Source organism: Oryctolagus cuniculus, chromosome X (genome assembly GCF_051225735.1).
Source record: "Oryctolagus cuniculus isolate XC-2025 breed Fujian yellow rabbit chromosome X, ASM5122573v1, whole genome shotgun sequence".
NCBI lineage: Eukaryota > Metazoa > Chordata > Mammalia > Lagomorpha > Leporidae > Oryctolagus > Oryctolagus cuniculus.
Window position 1 is genome coordinate 109,561,162 of NC_142888.1, and position 14,598 is coordinate 109,575,759.

The 14,598-nt window shown below is 41.3% G+C and overlaps 1 protein-coding gene across 12 annotated transcripts in view; it reads right to left on the bottom strand.

The window, feature by feature from the left end:
- MBNL3 (muscleblind like splicing regulator 3) overlaps window positions 1-14,598 on the bottom strand; it is a 125,215-nt gene that overhangs the window by 54,573 nt on the left and 56,044 nt on the right. The gene's annotated exons all lie outside the window — the stretch shown is intronic.

The following is a 14,598-nucleotide window of genomic DNA, read 5'->3' on the forward strand; positions in this document are numbered from 1 at the left end:
TACCACAGTTTAATATGTTTACTGTGGATCCTATAGTTTCACACTTATGAATGCTTTTCACAATGCAGAAACTACAGCGTCCATTATCTATCTTTAAGATTATAGGTGGGTGAAAAAATTAATTTTTCTACCAGCTTCCAGTATGTAAATAAAAATTTGAGTTTTGACAGAAAAAAAGCCCATTTATGATAGAGGAGAAGTCCAATTTAAGGCATATAAATTTAAATGCCCCTGACCAAGTTACAGCTGCCTAACAGTTTTTAACAAATGGATCCTGTAGCCATATCTATCTACAAACCAACAGATTAGCGTGACATCAAGCAATAGTATACAAACTCATCATAAACAAGGTACTGAAAAATAGTTTACTTTTTTTTTTTTTAGAGAGACAGCATGGTTAAGCTCAAATCTGGGAGAACATTTAGAAAATACAGTGTTGATGAAGAAGTGGAATCATTTACTGACTTTCGGAAAAGCAATATCAAGAAGCACAGCAAAAAGCACAAGCAAAACTTTCAATTACATATAGCAGCAGCAAAACCCAATCCTGGGGTGAGAATGGAAGGCAAAGAAATAAAAGCATTGAAAACTCCAAGCAGGACGGCAAATCTGTATTAGACAGCAGCAATAACAAAACCACAAATTTAAGAAACAGATTACATAGTGGATGAAACAGAAGAAAATGAAAAGATTATTTGCAGATAATGAGAAAAGAGCAGATGGCTAAGATTCTTCTGGAATATATAACTGTATACATCAAGGATCAAGCGACACACTGAGGCAGTAAGGTCACCTCAGGTGTTATACAAGCAGAAAGCTCATTTTTAAGGGCAAGTAGAGCAGTTTAAGTGAATGATGTTCTAGGAACAAAGTCATGTTCTTAGAAAATTTAATTCCAATTTCCAGAAGTACAGAAGCACTTTTTATTCACACTTCATAAAAACTCTGGTATGAAACACTATTTGTAATGACTTCATACAGCTGTGCTATAGGAAGAGAATTAATTAATGGCCAAGTATAATCAGGTATATATTTCCTAATATATAAGAGTTTCTTCCAAACAAGAGTTGACATACAATAGACAGTTCTCAAATCTCTCCTATTTAATGCTGTTCCATGCTAACGGGTTAGTCTTTTTAGTTTTTTAAAAAAGATTTATTTATTTATTTATTCATTCATTCATTTGAAAGACAGAGATACACAGAGAGAGACACAGATCTCCCACCAGCAAAGGCTGTGGCTGGGTCAGGCCAAAGTCAGGAGCCAGGAGCTTCATCTGGGTCTCCCATGTGGATGTAGGGATCATCTTGGGCAGCTTCTGCTGCTTTTCCCAGGCACATCAGTGGGGAGCTGGATTAGAAGTAAAGCAGCCAGGACAGGAAGCAGTGACCGTGTGGGATGCTGGCACTGCAGGCAGAGGCTTAACCTTCTAAGCCACAGCACCGACCACAAAGGTCAGTCTTAATGGTATCTTCAAATTGTGGTTGGAGAAAACATCCCTAACCCTATTCTGAGTCTGCTCACCAGATGTCCAGTTGCAACTGGGCTGTGGAATGGAGAGAAAAATAACCTTGAGCTATAATTTCATAAAACAATATGTTTTAAATAAGTTGGGTCAGATTTCAAATTATTGTTTTTTAAAAAAAAAAACCTGACAAATTATAAAGCTGGACTGCTATGGCAATATTTTCAGCTGATCAGTGACAAGTGTCTAACTAGCTGATGAGAAAGTGACAGAACCAGTCATCGAAGAATTATATGCAGTGACAATGTATGTGATTCGCAGCCACAGTTATAACCTCCGATTCTGCCTGGCTAACTCAGCAATGTAGTGTTTGAGGAGAAAAATGGACAAAGAAGCAGAAACAACTATGTCCTGACACTTAACTGATTAAACAACATTTAGTATCAAAAAAGTTAGATAACTGTTTAGAAATAAAAGAACACCCAGTTTCTTTTTCTCCTCCATTTCAAAACTAATTGTCCAAGTGACTGTCAATGAACTAAATACGAATGTTAAAATCTTAATCTAAAAAAATTATCATGAAACAGTAAAAGAGGGAGGGGTTAGGAAAGGAATATAGTTGGCTTCCCTCTCATGCTGCGCTCTTAAGTAGAAAAAAATTGAGGGACCAGCACTGTGGTGTAGCTGGTAAATATACCACCTGCAACACTGACATCTCATATGGGTGCCAGTTAGTGTCCCGGCTGCTCTACTTCCGACCCAGCTCTCCACTAATGTGCTTGGGAAAGCAGTAGAAGATGGCCCAACTGCTTGGGCCCCTGCACCTGCATGGGAGACCCGGAAGAAGTTCCTGGCTCCTGGACTCAGCCTGGCCCAGCTCTGGCCATTGCAGCCATTTGGGGAGTGAAGCAGCAGATGGAAGACCTCTCTCTCTCTCTCTCTCTCTCTCTCTCTCTCTGTTTGTGTCTCTCCATGTCTCTTTAACTCTGCCTTTCAAATAAATAAAAATAACTGCTTAAAAAAAACACAAAAAATAAAAAACCCAAATAACCACATAACTTCACAGGCAGGACATGCCAGTGTTATTTGGGACAGTATGATCATGTCAAGAGTCAGAAGTTTTGGTTTAGTAAAACAATAGTCCGTTGATGTTTTCTCCATTTTCTTCTCTATAGGGAAAATGATAAAAATGATTGGAAAGACCACTAGTGTCATTAGACTGTTTTGATAATTGTGTATGTAATCTTGGATAAGTGACTCTCACTGAGTGTTCAGTTTTCTCATCTGTGAGTGGTAGAAATTTTAAACTGATGGTCTCTCTTCCACAGCAAAAAGCCTTGATTAGATAGGTCTGTAAAGAGCTACTTAGGATATGAGTGGTTTCAAAACTATTTCATCCAGCTTTTGGGGGCTCAGTTTTAGCGTCAGCTAATTCCTGGATTTCAGACTTTTCTCCTTACCACACCCAAAGTTATTTTACAGAAAAGACAGAAAAGGATACAAAACAAAATCGTGACTGAATTTCTGAACCTCAAATGACAGGAGATATTTGCGTAAGACTTAAGAAGCTGGCCGGCGCCGAGGCTCACTAGGCTAATCCTCCGCCTGCGGCACCAGCACACCGGGTTTTAGTCCCGGTCTGGGCGCCGGATTCTCTCCCGGTTGCCCCTCTTCCAGGCCAGCTCTCTGCTGTGGCCTGGGAGTGCAGTGGAGGATGGTAAAGTGCTTGGGTCCTGCACCCCATGGGAGACCAGGAGAAGCACCTGGCTCCTGGCTTCGGATCAGCGCAGTGTGCCGGCCGCAGCGGCCATTGGGGGATGAACCAACGGAAAAGGAAGACCTTTCTCTCTGTCTCTCTTTCACACTGTCCACTCTGCTTGTCAAAAAAAAAAAAAAAAAAAAAAAAAAAAAAAAAAAAAAAAGACTTAAGAAGCTAATCTCACTTTTTGCCATCATGTCCTTTTTCTGTTCCAGGCCCCGGCGCAGGGTCCCCCAGAGCATTCACTTGTGGAGTCTCCTTCGTCTCCTCTCGTCTCCGAGAGCTTGTTTGGCTTTCATGAGACCATGCCACTTTCAATGGGCGCTACTCAGTTTTTCTCCAGAATGCCTCCCATGCCCTTTGGCCTTCTCAAAGGTTTTCCCCCTGAACTAGATCCAAGATGATGCCTTTTGGGCCAGAGAGCCATAGAAAGACATCACATCAGAGGGTGCAGGGGGATGAGACAGCATATCAGTAATGATGTTAAACTTAACGCCTAGCTTACTAGGACATTGGCTGAGTTTCTCCACTGTGCTGTGACTGTTTTTCCTTTTCAATTGGTAAATATTCTGGCAGAGATACTCTGAGGCAAATGATAACATCCTGTTTCTCCTCCAACTTTTACCCACTAGTCTTAGCACACACCAATGGATCTTGCCAGCAGCCATTATCATCACGGTGTTTGTCCAAGGGTGACTTTGGGTTTCCTTCATTTGTTCCACATTTATTCCACTGCTTTCCCAGGCCATAAGTAGGGAGTTGGATCAGAAAAGGAGCAACTGGGACATAAACTGGTGCCCATGGGGGATGCCAGCACCACAAGTAGAGGCTTAGCTTACTATGCCATAGTGCTGGCCCCTGTTCTAGATTTATTAATAGGACTTCTCCTGCACCCTCTTTCAAACACTTTACTTTCTGGCACCCAAAGACATTACAGGCCCATCTTGCAGTTTCAGTACTTCAACCCACAGGCAGCCTCCACAAAAAGGAGGCCAGGTTTTTTTTTTTTTTTTTTTTTGAGAATGGCATTAGATGTAGGCCCTAGGTGTGCTCATTGCTATTAGAATGTCATTGCTCCCACTGGTGGAGTGGGGAAACACAAAGCATGAATACTAACCACTGTATACACAGATGTCTGTATCTACTTTTGTATCTATCTGTATACATACTGCTGTTTGCACTCTGTTCATCCTAGTCTGCCTCTTATCTTAGGCTTTTTTCTCTGACCAGGCTCTCATTATCTACTCTCTATTCATTTTTTTATTCGACCTTAGTATAAATGTATGTACACTTAATATGTCTACAAGGAACAGATTCACTAACTAGAACACAGTGTTCATGTACAATTCTTTCATCTTTAATATAAATATCGCACCTTTGTTTCTCTTTTGATTAGTGTCAGCACAATATAGCTTTTCCCATCTTTTGACTTAATATTTTTAAGTGAAAATAAATAGAAATAAGAACACTATGCTACTATTTGTGTAAAAACTGGGAGAATAGGTATGGACTTACCTGTTTCTATATACAAAGAATATGTATGGAAAAGGGAAAACTAAACACACCCGTTGGGAGGTCAATTGGTTGACTGGGGAAATGAAAAGAGAGAAAATTTTCAGTAATATCTTTTTATACTTTTTATTTTAAAGACTATTTATTTGAAAGACAGGGTGAAAGAAAAAGATGCACACACACACACACACACAGAGAGAGAGAGAGAGAGAGAGAGAGAGAGAGATCTTCTATCTGCTAGTTCATTCCCCAAAATGGCCACAACAGCTGAAGCTGGAAAAAGCTGAAGTCAGGAGCCTGGATCTCCATCAGGGTCTTCCATGTGGATGTCAGGGACCCAAGCACTGAGGCCATCTTCCGCTGCTTTCCCAGGCACATTAGCAGGGAGTTGGATCAGAAGTGGAGCAGCCGGCACTCCAACCAGGACTCACATGGGATGCCAGAGTCACAGGCGGCTTAACCCACTGTGCCACAACACCAGCCTGCCTTTTATGTTTTTTTTAAGAAACATTTTTCTTGAGCTGTAATTCACATATAATAACATTCACCCTTTTCATGCACCCACAAAGTTCTATAACAACCTCTATCTTATACCAGGACATCTTTATTATCCCAAGAAGAAATTTCATACCTATTGGTAGTCATGTTACACTATTCCCTCACTCATTCATTCATACAAGCCTCTGACAACTATCAACCCGCCTTCTGCGTCTATGTATTTCTCACTTCAAAGTATTTCAAATAATTGGAATCACACAGGGGCCAGCCCTGTGATGCAGCAGGTTAAGCTGCCACCTGTGACACTGGCATCCCATATGGTCACACATATGGGGGCCAGTTCAAGACCTTGCTGCTCCATTCCCAATCCAGCTCCCTGCTAATGTGCCTGGGAAAGCAGCAATGGCCCAAGTGCACCTGGGAAACCTGGGTGCAGTTCCTGGATCCTCTTTTTCCCCTCCTTAAAATAAATAAATATGCCCTAGAGGCCAGTGCTGTGGTGCAGCAGTTAAGCTGCTGTTTGTGACACAGGCATCACATATTGGAGTTCTGGTTTGAGCCCCAGCTGCTCTACTTCCAATTCAGCTCCCTGATAATGCATTTTGAAAGGTATCAGATGATGTCTGAAGTAATAAGGCCCCCGCCACCCACATGGGAGACCCAGATGGAATTTCTGGTTCCTGGATTCAGCCTAGCCCAACCACAGCTAGTATGTCCATGTAGGAAGTGAACCAGTGGATAGAAAAATCTCTGTCTCTCTCTGTCACTCTTTCAAATAAATAAAATAACCCTTGAAAAATAAAAAAATATTTTCAGGGTACCAAGAGTTTTTATTATGAATAAACATTGGATTTTATCAAATGGTTTTTCTTTATCAACCAATATGATTGTATGATTTTCCTTAGTGTGTCAATATGCTAGATTATTTCAATTGGTTTGAAAATATTGAATCACTACACAAATTGAATCATGAAATAAATCCCATTTTGTCATGTAAAAAAAAAACCCTTGAAAAACCAGAATCACAGTATATGTGACCTTTTGTATCTATCTTCTTTTACTTAGCATAATGCTTGTGAGAGTCACTCATATTATCTAATGTATTAGAACTTTGTTTTCGGGGCCGGCACTGTGGTATAGAAGGTTACAACTTTGCCTGCAGTGTCTCCATCCCATCTGGGTGCTGATTCGAGTCCTAGCTAATCCACTTCCAATGCAGCTCCCTGCTAATAGCCTGGGATAGCAGCAGAAGTTAGCCCAAGTACTTAAAGCCCCTGCACCCACGTGGGAGACCTTGAAGAAGGTCCTGGCTCCTGGCTTCAACCTGTTTCAGCTCTGGCCATTGTAGCCATTTGGGGAGTGAACCAGCAGATGAAGATCTCTCTCTCTCTGTCTCTCCCCTCCACCCCGTAACTCTGCCTTTCAAATAAATAAATAATCTTTTTTTAAAAACAAGAACTTTGGTCCTTTTTATGGCTGAGTAATATTCTATTGTATGCATGTACCATATTCTGATTGTTCATCAATTGATGACTAGTTGTTTTGCAAAATGTTTGAATTATAAAAATATGTTACACATTCAAAAACTAAATTTTTAAAAAAGAAGCTGAACCAAAACAAAAAAACTCATAAAAAGGCAAGCAAAAAAAAAGTTTTAAAAAATCACAAGTCAATAATGCTTGAAACATTTTCACATATGGAAAAGCCTTAGTGGTTGTCAGAAGGACTTACAGACTCAACAGAAACTTACAGTCACAGGTAAGAGTTATTACAGCAAAGGACACAGAGAAAAAGCAGCAGGAAAGAAAGGTATGAGGGAATGCAGAGAAGCAGGCAAGCACAGGTCTCCTGCCTCATCCAATGCCATTCATTCTTTTCCTAGCAGGGGTATGTATGAAATGTTTCTGCCCAGGGAAGTCCAGTTCAAGTCTCAAGTTATGAGGCTCTGTTGGGTCCTGGTCACATAAGCACATTGTGCTACCAACTGGCCATGGCAACTGAAACTCTGGACCCCAACAATGAAATCAGGTTCACATACATCATCGATCTTGACCTTTGTGCAAAACAACCCTGATGAGCTGGGCTAGCATGGTCCATTATTTTGGGTGGACACAGCACAAGCATCAATCAATCTGTGACAAAATGAATGAGGGCCACTTTCCTCAGGGGTGGTTAAGAGATTCCTTGGAGACATCCAAATCTGCTAACTCTTCCATAACATGGCATTTCCCTATTGATAACCTCCCACTGCTGACATATAAATTGGAGTTGAAATACAAGTCTTAAGGATGAGATACTGAGGGATGGTTGGGTATTGGGCACCATTGGATCTGCAATCACATACAACCAGGAGTTATTTGTTTCAAAGGAAATTACTTTCTTATTTAAAAGTTATAAAGCCCTTTGTGTCACCTTATTTCCTGTATCAATCTTTCCAGCTCTTAGAATAGAATCCAAAGTCTTTAGCTTAATACACAGAGCCCTACAATACTCTCCCAACCTATTATCTCTTTGACTTCATCACCTCCGGTTTCTCTCTTCATCCTTCTGCAGCCCCACTGGTGACCTTGAGGTTCCTCTAACACATCAGGCCCGCTCATGCTTCAGGGTCTTTGCTTTTGCTTCTTTGCAAAAGTTGTGTTGTCAGAAAACCCCGTAACTCACTCCCTCACCTCCTGTATACCTCTACTCAAATATCACCTCCCTAGAGAATGGCCTTCCTGACCACTTAGTCCACCACAGCAGCCCTGCCATTCTCTGTGCCTTCTCCCCGCTCCCTTTTCCTTGGCACCTCACAATATGTCATTGCCCGGAACAGTCACTTCTTCCCGTGCCTGCCTCTGCCCCGCTCCCCGGCTGGAAAGTCTGCTCCGTGGGGCGGGGCGTGCTGCTAGTTCACAGCCAGAACCTAGCACGATGCCCGGCACACAACAGGTGCGCAGGACCCGTCCGCTGCAGGAATGGACGAGATCCAGACCCTGGGCGAGGGGGGAGGAAGGAGTTTGGGATACAGCAGGACTCCTTATTTTCAGCTCCAATTCAGTTCTCAATTCCTCTGTAGGTTCTAATCTGCAAAAATTAGACTGAACGTCGCACTTCCTTTCTAACCATGACGTTGCTTTCCTCTGAGTGCAAGGAGTGCATTTCTGTGATTACCAGGAGCGCATTCGGGAAAGAAAATGCAAACAAGGCTTTCAAAAGGAGCCGGGCAGAAGGTGAAGGCGCTCTGGCCTCTGGCCGGGGCGAGACAGAGGCGGGGGCCTCATGTTTTCCCTCCTGGCCTGGAGGGGTCCGCTGCCGGCCCATCGGGAGCGCGCTGCGCGGGGTGGGCGGAGGCGGTCTGCACAGCGTGCATCGGAGCCAGTGCACGGGGCGGGCAGCCAGGACACCGGAAGGTTCTCATCGTTATCACAGTCTTCAGAGACATCCTTTCTGACGGATGAACACGGATTGAAAAAATGTATCTTTTGAGATTGGGAATGTTTGTTTTAAGACTTATTTAGTTACTTGAAAGGCAGAGTCACACACAGAGAGGCAGAGAGAAAGAGATCTTCCGCTCACTGGTTCACTCCCATAAATGGCCAGAGCTGGGCTGGTCTGAAGCCAGGAGCTTCTTTTGGGTCTCCCACTTGGATGCAGGGGCCCAAGGACTTGGGCCATGTGCCACTGCTTTCCCAGGCACATTAATAAGGAGCTGGATCGGAAGTGGAGCAGCCACTTAAATGGGATGTGGACACTGCAGGTGGCAGCTTTACCTGCTATGCCAAAGTGCCAGCCCCGAAGTTGTGGATGTTTCTAAACCATTACTCCTTCATGAGTAGGAGCAGCCTTTAGCATTCCATGGGAACAGATCACAGCTTCCTTTTAAGAAAGAGTTGCAGGGCTGGTGCTGTGGCTGCCTGCAGTGCTGGCATCCCATATGGGCACTGGTTTGAGTTCCAGCTTTTCCACTTCTGATCCAGCTCTCTGCTATGGCCTGGGAAAGCAGTGGAAGATGACCCAAGTCCTTGGGCCCCTGCACCCACATGGGGGACTCGGAAGAAGCTCCTGGCTCCTAGCTTCGGATTGGTCCAGCTCTGGCCATTGTGGCCATCTGGGGAGTGAACCAAGGCAGATGGAAGACTTCTGTCTCTCTCTCTCTACCTCTTCTTCTCTGTAACACTGCCTTTCAAATAATTGAGTAAATCTTTTTATAAAAAGAAACAGTTGAAATTAAAAAAAAAAAACTTTGGAAGGCGATACACCAACGTGGAAGGATGTACACTGACATTTAAAGAGTTTTGATAGACAGTGTAATTACAGTTTGGGTTCTAAGAACATCTTTGTATATTCCAGTTTTCGAGAAAAAAAAATAAAATTCTCTGATAAGCTGTCTATGTGGTTCAGCAGGTTAAGCTGCTGCCAGCATCCTATACCAGAGTACAAGTTCCAGTCCTGGCTGCTGCACTTCTGATCCAGTTCTCTGTAAATGTGCCTGGGAAGGCAGCAGATGGCCCAAGTACTTGGGCCCCTGCATCCATGTCAGAGACCTGGGTGGAGTTCTTTTTTAATTAAAAAATGTTTATTTATTTATTTGTTTATTTGAAAGTCAGAGTTAGAGGGAGGGACAGATCTTCCATCCACAGGTTCACTCCCTAACTGGCCACAACAGCTGGGGCTGGGACAGGCTAAAGACAGGAGCCAGGGGTTTCTTTTGGGTCTCCCATGTGGGTGCAGGGCCATCCTCCACTGCTTTTCTCAGGCCATTAGCAGGGAGCTGAATTGCAAGTGGAGCAAGCAGGAGGTGAACTAGCACCCATAGGGGATGCCCGCACCACAGGCAGCAGCTTACCCAACCGGTACTCAGAATGGGTTCTTGGCACCTGGCTTCATCCAGGCTCAGCCTAGGCTGTTATGGCCATTTGGGAAGTGAACCAACAATGAAAGATTGATCTCTCTCTCTCCCTCTCTCACTTCCTTTCTCTTACCCCACCTTTGAAATAAATAAATACATCTTTAACATATTTTCTGATGGGGGAAATTACTATAATAACTATTATATTGTTCAAAGGTCATGAAGGGGCGGAAATGGGCAGAACATGAAGCTGATGGGAAGGATAAATGCAGAGGGGAGGATGGTGGCTGTCCCAGAGCAGGGAAGGCAGTGAGTGAGGAAGTGTGGTCTGCCAAGAAGCAGCAGGCAAGACGTGGTCTGTGTGGTGTCTGCATAAGAAAGACGAGGGAAAAGTACAAATGTTAACTGTGTTACTGGGGAGGGGAGATGGCATTTACATTTCATTTATATTTGATTATCTTGTGTATGCTCCTTAAGACTTCTTTTGCGTTTTTGTTTCCCTCATGAAGATGCTGAACTCAACAAAGGAGAAATGTTATTTATTTTGAGAATGGAAGCATAAAGATCATACATTAAAGGTAGGTGGGGGCACCAATGCTAGCACAGAGGCCACTCTGTAGGCAAAGCATATGACAAGAACACGCATGTCACACCACTTCTGGGGCTTCCCACTCACCAGTGTCCTGTCTTTCTGGTGGTCTGGTGCTGTTGTTTTCTTTGTCATGCTGTTGGTTCATTTACCTCCATTTCCCTTTTTACTTGACTGTGATTATAGAAGTGCATTGCTCATATTTCTAAGATGGTCACTTGTTTGCCTTTTAACATCTGACATTTGGGGATTCCCCTTACAAGCAACAGCATAATGTAGGGGATGGTGAAGTAGTAGGGGAGATATTTATCAATTTTTACAACAGGAAAGCAAGTCATTTTATAGAGGAGAAACACAGCAGGTGCCACCCTAACCAGGTGATTAAGGTTAAAATAATGAGGGATAACATCACATAGCCTCAAATATAAATGTGGGTGCACACATTTTCTGTGATTCTCTTGCCCCCCCCAAAAATACAGGTTATATGTCTAATCACGAGAAAATATTTGACCAACACAAAGTCAGACGCATTCTACAGAAAAGTTGAGCAGTACTCATCCAAAGAAAAGGAAAGGCTGAGAAACTGTCAGAGATGGGAAGACACTAAGGAGACATGAGGAGTAAATGGAATGAGGGATCCCAGGTTGGATCCTGGAAGAGAAGATGGACATGATGGAGAAAACTGGTGAAATTTAAATAAGGTCTCTAGTGAAGAGTCTTGTAGCAGCGTTGATGCCCTGTTTTTGATAACTGAGTTGTATGGTATGTTAGCTGTAGACATTAAGGCAATGTGTGTGAAGGCTTTACAGAAACGCCTTGTAATAATTTTGTAACTTTTCTGGAATTTTAAAATTATTTCAAAATGCAAAAATTTAAAAGTGAGGTCCAGCTTTCAATTTATATTTGAGTACTAACTGGAATTCTAGTTTTCTTTCAGAAGAGGTTTTTGAAATATCCAAAATGGCATTGACTTTTACCAGTCAAACATACTCCCTTTTCAAGGTCAGTGTAATAGAAGATAGGGAGCCTGTAGTGAAACTTTTTTTAGTGTTCAGAAAGACAGGCACTGCCTATGTGTCCCTATAGTGCAGGCGGACTCCCTGACAGAGCTTAGAAATGGTGCGGAGTCTTGCATGATACAGTGACCCTTGGGATTTTGTTGCTAGGAGTCCAGTTTCTGGTAAGCTTTCCCTTAGCAAACAGGGATGAGCAAATATTCAGTCAAAAAAAGGAACATTTTAAACTACTAAAAACTGCTATGACTGTAATGCTAGGACAGACTATACTGGTAATGTGGGCCATTTTGACCCACAAGAATAAATTAATATCTCTATGTCTATAAAATAGGTTTCACTTGTCCAAATGTTATCATACTTGTGATCATATGTGGTACTTGAAGACACAGCATGGGGTTGTTACAAGTGCATTCCTCAACCAGCTCCCATCTTTTAGGGATGCATATGGGTTGATGGGACCATCCTCTGATTATGCCTACTGCTATGCCTTTATCAGAAACTCTTGTTATAAAACTACCTAAAGCGGTGAGTAGGGTTGTCAGATGTGATGGCTGCTGTTCAGTCACAAGGAGATGAAGACAACATTTAGATCCTTCCTGGATAATGGATGACTGCTTCAGGTATGGAGTGGAAGATTCAAGACCTCATGATACCATCAAAGCGGAGTAACTTGGCTATGAGAACAATCACAAAGATGGACTTAGCTTTAAAAAGGTTATCCTTTGGTAAGTTCAATGATTGTTCACTAAAAATACCAACCTACATCAATGCAACCCATAATATCAAGAAATCAGCAAGGAATGTTTGAGGCAATATGTTGAAGAGAACTTTTGAATTTAAATTTTGCCAAGCAGACAACACAACTGAGTCAAACCCAGGTACAAACCAACATGGCATGAGAGTCATCTATGTAGCTGGAAATTAACCTATAGATGCACTGGCTAGACTTCTGTCTAAAGACGGTATAATCTTCATCCCTGAACACTCAACATTCATGTAATGCTGGGCACAGCACTGCAGAACAATCAGCCTGCCCTCCACTTATGAGGTGAGTATGACACTTTATCTATCTGACCCATTATTAACGCAAAGAACCATTATCTAGTAGAGTAGCTAGCACTAATGGAATTGTTACAAAACAAAACAAAACAAACAAACAAACCATAAAAAAAAAAGATGCAGCCGAAAACTCATCAAATGATTCGAAATAAGCACAGATGAATTTCGACAATGTTTCAATTATCCAAATTCAAGAGGGGTAGCAAATGCTGCAGTTAGCAGTGAGGTATGTTATTTTTGTATTGTAGATTATGACAGGAGTACAATCGACACAGGTCAATTGCCTTCAACTTAGCATAGCTTTCATGCATATCATGGATAAGAAATAATATAAAATATGACTACAAAGCTTTGTACAAACATGTAACTCTGATGAATGTGCTATATAAATGGCAAATTAAATAATTGTTCGAAAGGCTTTGTATATTTGAAATATAAAGCTTTTCATTAAAATTTGAAAATCTAAGGATTATGGAAATCATCTTTATTTTGTGTGACTGGTTATCAAGATATTAACATACTGCATAAATTATTTTAAAAACAGTAGATAGTGAGTAGATAGCTTATTTAAATAATTAAGTGGCTTATTAATATTCACCCATTATCTATTTAGTCTCTGAATTAAGCATTTTCTAAGCCTTAGAGTGGAATGCAGTATGCATTTTATATACAATCACTTTCCATGTTACTTTTCTTCAGTGTTTAATTTATGGCACTCGTTTGGAGTTATACAGGAGCACTGACCTGAAGTATATAAATGATTAGGAATCTCACACATTTCTTACTACATTCTATGATTCCAGAAAAGACAGAATTTACAAACCCTGCAAGAAACTCTATATGAGAGGATAGCCATAAAAACAGTGATACTTCATTTGAAGAACTTATATCACACTTAATGACAGTTGGATTTGGGTACATCCATTTGGAACATGAGTTTGTACTTTAAATAATAAAACCCTAACTAAACAAAACCTTTTTATAGTTTTAAATAATAAACCCTAACTAAATAGAACCTTTTTTGAAGAACTTCTGAAACAAAGAGTTACTAGTAAGAAAGTGACCTTTCATTTAATTCATGTTAGAGGTGATACATGGTTTTTCGTTTGTGTTATATCACTGGTAACTCCACAGAAGTTAGGTAGAGAGGTATTACTCAGCTGTTAAAAGTGAAGTCACTCAAGGTTTGTGAAGTGAAGTGGACCAAGGTCAAACATGGTAGATCTGGGATCGCACCCCACATCTCTTGAAACAGCATGTGTAAAGTGTCTAGTGCAGTGGAAGACCCTCCATGGACTGAATGAAAGAGGCCTCTTCCCCCTGCAATTTGTCCAGTGCTCTTTTGCAGTTCAAGGTATCGCCCAGTACTATGGCAGTCAGTTTAACTAATGCACAAGGTAACTACAGAAAGACAACTGCAGATGCATGATGTATGTATCATACATCAGATAACTGTTTCTGCAGATAAAACAATTGTAGATGTATGAAATGAAAATATAAGTCCTTTCATCATAATATCTGCTGCAAATAAAGCAATTCAGAGGTTTTCAATGGTAAAAATCTACCTTTATTGGTAGAACAAGTTTCCATCCTTGCTCTAGGATGGTCCACATTAAAGACTAGTAAGTGAAATAAGTATAAATAACTACTTAAGTAATATATCACTCAAGACGATGTTTTCTGAGCAAGCTATCACATGAAGAAATACATCTCTATTAGCTAATGCAGCCATAAATAAAAATGTTAATAAGGTAAAATTGGTCATGATGAGGGTAAAACAATACCAAGAAATTGAAAAGGTTCTTGTTAAGCTTAGTTCATTTAGATGCATTTTGCAAAAAAAAAAAAAAAGAAAAACATGAATGC